General features: G+C 45.1%; 1 pseudogene across 1 annotated transcript; it reads left to right on the top strand.

Annotated features, from left to right (window-relative positions):
- Positions 1-275: 275 nt before the first annotated feature.
- Positions 276-6756, top strand: LOC309805340 (eukaryotic translation initiation factor 2 subunit 3-like; annotated as a pseudogene). The gene is made up of 3 exons: positions 276-294; positions 1378-2173; positions 6643-6756. The product of its transcript is annotated as a eukaryotic translation initiation factor 2 subunit 3-like (transcript).
- Positions 6757-7249: the final 493 nt, after the last annotated feature.

Here is a 7249-nt window from a genome sequence, read left to right as displayed (position 1 = left end):
AAAACGTTACTGGCCCAAGGAGGTGGGGTCCGCCACCGTCGCAAAGTGGAACCCTGCCACGCAGTCGGCCTGCCACGCGGTCGTTCTGCCGGCAGGCACTGTACAAATCCATGGGGAGAAAAGTCCAAGCAGTGAGGCCTCCGCTGCACCGGCCATCCTCTTCTCCCAGGCCTGGGCCCTAGTTGGCCCTCCCGTCTCCGCTGTCCCGCCCTGCACAAGGGGGCTTGCGAATGGTCAGGCAGCCACCCTGACGCCTTCCTTCCTCTCCGGGCAAGATGGCGGGGTGCGAGGCTGGTGTGACTTGAGGGCAGCCGCACCTTTCTCGGCAAGATCTCAACACTTTGGACGTTACCAAGTTGACGCCACTTTCACATGAAGTTATCAGCAGACAGGCCACAATTAATATAGGTACAATTGGTCATGTAGCTCATGGGCAATCTACGGTTGTAAAAGCTATTTCTGGAGTTCACACTGTCAGGTTCAAAAATGAACTAGAGGGCTTCCCTGGTGGCGCAGTGGTTGAGAGTCCGCCTGCCGATGCAAGGGACACGGGTTCGTGCCCTGGTCCGGGAAGATCCCACATGCTGCGGAGCGGCTGGGCCCCTGAGCCATGGCCGCTGAGCCTGCGCGTCCGGAACCTGTGCTCCGCAACGGGAGAGGCCCCAGCAGTAAGAGGCCTGCGTACCGCAAAAAAAAAAAAAAAAAAAGAACTAGAAAGAAACATTACAATCAAACTTGGCTATGCTAATGCTAAGATTTATAAACTTGACGACCCAAGTTGTCCTTGGCCAGAATGTTATAGATCCTGTGGAAGTAGTACACCTGATGAGTTTCCTACAGATATTCCAGGGACCAAAGGAAACTTCAAATTAGTCAGACTTGTTTCCTTTGTTGACTGTCCTGGCCACGATATTTTGATGGCTATTATCCTGAACGGTGCCGCAGTGATGGATGCAGCTCTTCTGTTGATAGCTGGTAACGAGTCTTGTCCTCAGCCTCAGACTTTCGAACACCTGGCTGCTACAGAAATCATGAAACTGAAGCATATTTTGATTATACAAAATAAAATTGATTTGGTAAAAGAAAGCCAGGCTAGGGCTTCCCTGGTGGCGCAGTGGTTGAGAGTCCGCCTGCCGATGCAGGGGATGCGGGTTTGTGCCCCGGTCCGGGAAGATCCCACATGCCGTGGAGCGGCTGGGCCCGTGAGCCATGGCCGCTGAGCCTGCGCGTCCGGAGCCTGTGATCCGCAACGGGAGGGGCCACAACAGTGAGAGGCCTGCGTACCGCAAAAACAAAAAAACAAAAAAACTATGCTGTATTAAATGCTTTAAAAATGAAATTAATTAAATAATAGACTTAAAAAAAAACCAACAAAAGAAAGCCAGGCTAAAGAACAGTATGAACAGATCCTTGCATTTGTATAAGGTACAGTAGCAGAAGGAGCTCCTATTATTCCAATTTCTGCTCAGCTAAAATACAATATTGAAGTTGTCTGTGAGTACCTAGTAAAGAAAATTCCAGTACCCCCAAGAGACTTTACTTCAGAACCCCGACTTATTGTTGTTAGATCCTTTGATGTCAACAAACCTAGCTGTGAAGTTGATGACCTTAAGTGGGGTGTAGCTGGTGGTAGTATTCTAAAAGGAGTATTAAAGGTGGGCCAGGAGATAGAAGTCACACCTGGTATTGTTTCCAAAGATAGTGAAGGAAAGCTCATGTGTAAACCCATCTTTCCAAAATTGTATCGCTTTTCGCAGAGCATTAATGGTCTTCAGTATGCTGCTCCAGGAGGTCTTATTGGAGTGGGAACAGAACTGACCCCACTTTGTGCCGGGCTGACAGAATGGTGGGGCAGGTACTTGGTGCAGTTGGAGCTTTACCTGAGATCTTCACAGAATTGGAAATTCCTATTTCCTGCTTAGACGGCTTCTAGGTGCACGCACTGAAGGAGACAAGAAAGCAGCAAAAGTGCAAAAGCTGCCTAAGAATGAAGTGCTTATTGGTGAACATAGGATCCCTGTCGACAGGAGGAAGAGTTAGTGCGGTCAAGGCTGATTTGGGCAAAATCGTTTTGACTAATCCTGTGTGCACAGAAGTAGGAGAAAAAATTGCCCTTAGCTGAAGAGTTGAGAAACACTGGCGTTTAATTGGTTGGGGTCAAATAAGAAGAGGAGTGACGGGTTTCCCTGGTGGCGCAGTGGTTGAGAGTCCGCCTGCCAATGCAGGGCACGCGGGTTCGTGCCCCGGTCCGGGAAGATCCCACATGCCGCGGAGCGGCTGGGCCTGTGAGCCATGGCCGCTGAGCCTGTGCGTCCGGAGCCTGTGCTCCGCGACGGGAGAGGCCACAGCAGTGAGAGGCCCGCGTACCGGAAAAAAAAAAAAAAAAGAGGAGTGACAATCAAGCCAACAGTAGATGATGACTGAAGAATTAAATAACAGATTTGGATGAAGTCAGAATTTCTCTTAACCTAGGGGTATATTTTCAAAGCAATAGTGAGGAATTAATTTCACAGTTCATTACCTTAGGAGTAGCTGTAAGGTTATTCTCATTTTTTAGTGATGAAATGTTAACCTCTAAAATAGGGTCTACAATAAATGTAAAAATTGGCATAATGTTGGATTGAATCTACATTTTACCAGAAACTAATCATTCCCAAATAATGTCTAATTTATACATCAGTGCAGGTTTGAAAGGAAACTGCTACAACCAGCCTTTGCTGTAGCACACATACCACTGAATCTGTTTGAAATAAAATTTTTCTTCTTAAGAAAAAAAATGTTCCTGTATGTCTCTCTCTTTTTACTTTCCTGCATGTCTCTTAATGGGCTAAAGTATCACTTAGTGTATATCCAGATGTGGAGTTTTTGGGTCATGGGGTGTACACAAATCCCTCTCAAAAGTTGTTGTAGGAATTTACATTCCCACCATGTGTAAGAGCTACCCTTTCCCCATATCCTTCCAAAACTGAAGTTGGTCAGATTTTTAAAATTTTGTCAGTTGGCTGAGTGTGAAGTGGCATAAATATATTTTAACTTTTCATAGTGGAAATTTTCAGGTATTTACACAATAGTAGAAAGAATAGTATAATGAACTTCTACTGTACCTATCATTCACCTTCAACGATTAATAACTCCTTATCAATTTTGTTCCCTTTATATTCTACCACCCATTGTTTTTAACTGAATCCCAAATATCATACCATTTCATCTGTAAATATTTCAGCAACATCTCTAAAAGATAAGACCTCCCCTTTTTAAACACAACCACAATACATCATCAAACAGCACCAAATGTCAACAATTCCTTAATATTATCAAATATTCGAGTCAATGTTCACATTTCTCCAATTATACTATTTTTTTATATTTGTTTGAATTGGGATTCAAACAAGTCCATACATTTTTATTATTTTTTTTTATTTTTTTGGCCACACTGTGTGGCATGTGGGATCTTAGTTTCCCGACCAGGGATGGAACCCACGCCCCCTGCGGTGGAAGTGCAGAGTCTTAACCACTGTACCACCGGGGAAGTCCCAAGGTCCATACATTGTGTTTGGTTAATATTTGCTAAGTTTCTTTTAATGTATACGTTAAATCTCTGTCTCTCTTTTTTAGTATCTTGACATTTATTTGTTAAAGAAATCAGATTGATTTTCCTGTTACACTTCTTCCTAGTTTAGCTTTTGCTAAATGCATCCCTGGGGTGTCATTTCATGTGTTCCGCAGTCCCTGTATTTCCTGTAAGCTGGTAGTCCGGTCAAGAACAGGGGTTAACAAACTATAGACCATGGGTCAAATCTAGCCCCTACTCTTTTTTGTAAACAGAGTTTTGTTGGAACACAGCCATGCCCATTTGTTTACTTATTGTCTATGCCTGGTATTTGTACTATTCAACAGCAGAGCTGAATAGTTGCAACAGAGATTAGAGCTATATAGCCTGTAAAGTTTAAAATATTTGTTACCTAGCCCTTTAGAGAGAAAGTTTGTCAACCCCTGCATCTAAAGTCTTGATTAGACTCCTGCTTGATTTTGGAGGCATGATTTCTTCATAGGAGGTGGTATTGATTCCATCAAAAGGCCCATCATGTCACGTTGTTTCTGTTTTTGTAATATTTTCAGTTAGATCAACTAATTCATAACAAGTGATGATATCCCAAGTCAATCCTTCTTCATTCCTTTTTCATTTTATTTGTTGGAGTGCTTATGTAAAGAGCAGCTTCCTCTCCTTTACTATTTGGTCGCCTGAGGCACAGTTCTTACAGGAAAGACAGAACAAGTGCTTAATTGTTTCCCTTTATTTACTAGTTTTCAAAATAATGAATTGATTTCTTAATATCTTCTGAAGATGATCACTGAGGTTTTTGTTTATTTTTAATATATCATTGTAGACTCGTGGATTAAAATATATTTTATTTATTTATTTATTTATTTTTGCGGTACGCGGGCCTCTCACTGTTGTGGCCTCTCCCGTCGCGGAGCACAGGCTCCGCTCCGCAGCATGTGGGATCTTCCCAGACCGGGGCACGAACCCATGTCCCCTGCATCGGCAGGCGGACTCTCAACCACTGCGCCACCAGGGAAGCCCTAAAATATATTTGATGTTTTTCAGCTAATTGCAGTTATTTTCTTTACTGATGCTCAAATTGTCCTGACTTGGGCCAATGCGAGACTCTTCAGTTGTCTGCTGAGTCTCTTTGCCATAACTAGCTTCCTTGATTTTTGGCATTAAAAGATAGTCTAAGTACATATTGTGCATTTTCTGTCCTAAAGCTGGTATCAGCTATTTATTTGTTTGTTTGTTTATTGAGGAGCCTGGTTCCTTTTAGTGTGAAATAGTATTTAGAGACTACAGTCTGGACAATGAAGTTGCTTTCTAAATTGTTGCTCATTGTTTCTAGACCTGAAAACCGTAGGCAGAGCTAGAGAATATGTGTCTGTTTTCAGGTCAGCTGCATCAAAGATTGACCCTGAAACTTCCATTTTAAACCCAGAATTATAAGGTTTTCACTGAACCCCTTTCACCCTTCATATGTTTTCTCTGGAACCAAGTCCTGGTTCTCAGCACCAGCAGCATCAGAACTCATTTGCTTCCTCCCACACTACCTAGCCGCCAGTCCCAGAATACCAATTCCAATGCTGCCGCTAACAACATGCTGACTGAAAACCGGCAGCCCTCTATAAACATCAGAGTGAAAACTTCTGAAAATGAAACAGGAGAGGACCTCAGCAGGAAGGGTCTGTGCTGACCCCATATAACTGTGTGGCAGTTTGCATTACTGCTGGAATTTTTAATACTGTATTCTGTTGGTCAGGATTTTGTTCTTCAGTGTGATCCACTCTTAAAATCATAGTTTTTACCCTTTTAAGTGTCTAGAGAATGGAGAAACAGGAGGTTATAGCAGTGTAGGCTGGTGAGATGATTGTTGGGTTGGTAACCCACGTATGCTGGTAAGCTCCAGGCTTCAGTTTCCCTCCCTAATACATAAGGATAAAGAGAGGAAGGAGATATTTGCAGGAGGGGCTTTGGGGCAAGTCAAGTCATCCCTCTGAATCATTTCCTTATCTATCAAAAAAGAGGGGGCAGGGATTGGACTTTACTCTCGCCACAGCAGTTTTCTTTCTGTTCTCCAAACACACCTGCTCAGGGCCTTTGCACTTGTAGTTCCCTGTGTCTGGAACACTCTCTATCCAGCTCTTCCAATGATTGGTTCCTTGTCATTACTCAAGTCTCACCTTCAACATCACCTCCTCAGAGAGAGCCTCTCTGACCCCATAATGTACAATAGCAACAGCCATTACTTGATCGTATCGCCTATTTCCTTTCTTCAGGGGACTGTTACCTATCTGATCTGTTTTCTTGTTTAGGTCTAGCTCCCCACTTTCTAGAATGCAAGCTCAACAGGAGTAAGATCCTTGACTTTCTTGTTCACTGATGTATCCCTAGGCCCTAAAACAGGCCAGTCAGGCACAAAATAGTTGCTGAATAGTGATGCCTATTGAATGAATGAATTCCTGGTAAATGAATAGATGGCTTAGAGAATCTCCAAAGTCCTTTTTAGCTCTAAGTGTGAGTGTAATACAATATACAATACAGTGAGTGTGAACTTACACACAAGCATGACTGTGCCATTTTACAGATGTGGAAACTGAGGCAGTGAGGGACTTGCCAGAGGTTTCACAGAGAAGGCAGTGGTGTGGTCTAGAGCACCTATGGGAAGTCAAAAACAGGGGATTCAGGTTTGGGCCCTCACACCATCCTACCCCATCAACCTTCCTTCGAATAGCCAGGCGAACTCAACAAGCCCTTTACCTCTCCCAGCACGGTTTTTCCATCTGAAAGAGAAGGCGTACTGTTAACTCTGCTTGAGGGTGACTGTGAAATAATGAAGCTTCCTAAACTGAACAGTACTAAGCATTTTGCAGAATGTTTTGCCCTTTCTTTACTCCCATTTAATTCCTGGAGTTGGGGGCTGGGGAGGGGAAGGAAGCCCAGGACCAGGGCTGTGGAGGAGGGGCAAGCCAGCTGGTTGCCACAGTTTGTTTACTCCCTGGCCTGCCCCTAGCCTAGCAGCTCTCACCTGCTCAGGTAAAGAGGTAGGGGGAGCCTTGCTCAGCCAATGAACTGCTGTCCTTCTCTTAAAGGCACCCAGCAGCTGGCAGGAAAACCAGCCCTGCGATCTGAAGAGCTCCCAGGCAGATGCCAGGAGGCAGCTGTGCAAGCTAGATGTAGCGAAGCCCTCTATGGCCACGCTGTGACCCCAGGCCTGGTCACTCCACGTCCTGGAGGGTGCTTTCTTCAGGAAGGCCTCCTCCACCTTGCCCAGAGCAGGCTTTCCAGGAGTCTCCCACGCCTAGCTGCCTCTGCAGACACCTGGGGAGGAAAGACAGCGTGGCCTTGGCAGCTGCCAGCCAGGAAGGAGCCCACAGGTGCCAGGGAGAAGCCATTTCCCTATCCAGATCCCCTTCAGCAACCCTGGTGAGTCCTGATGCTCTGGCCTTCTCGAACCTCATCACAGAAGGGTGGGGTGGGAAGATGCCTCTCCTGAGGGGCAGAAACCTTGGGTGCCAGTTCCAGCCCTGCTGTGTGACCTTGAGCAAGTCACTCCAGCTCTCCGAACCTCACATGTCCCATCTGGGAAAATGAGGAGCTCACACTTCCACGTCAGCTTGTCCCTTGTATTACTTTCGCCTGTCACACTCCTTGTTTTGAAAGATTTTTGTCTGCCAAGCTGTACCTGTTACATAAGTC

This window comes from Mesoplodon mirus (genome assembly GCF_964341445.2).
Source record: "Mesoplodon mirus genome assembly, chromosome: 5".
Taxonomy (NCBI): domain Eukaryota; kingdom Metazoa; phylum Chordata; class Mammalia; order Artiodactyla; family Ziphiidae; genus Mesoplodon; species Mesoplodon mirus.
Note: the sequence above shows the minus strand (reverse complement) of the source record. Positions and strands in the feature narration are given on the sequence as shown.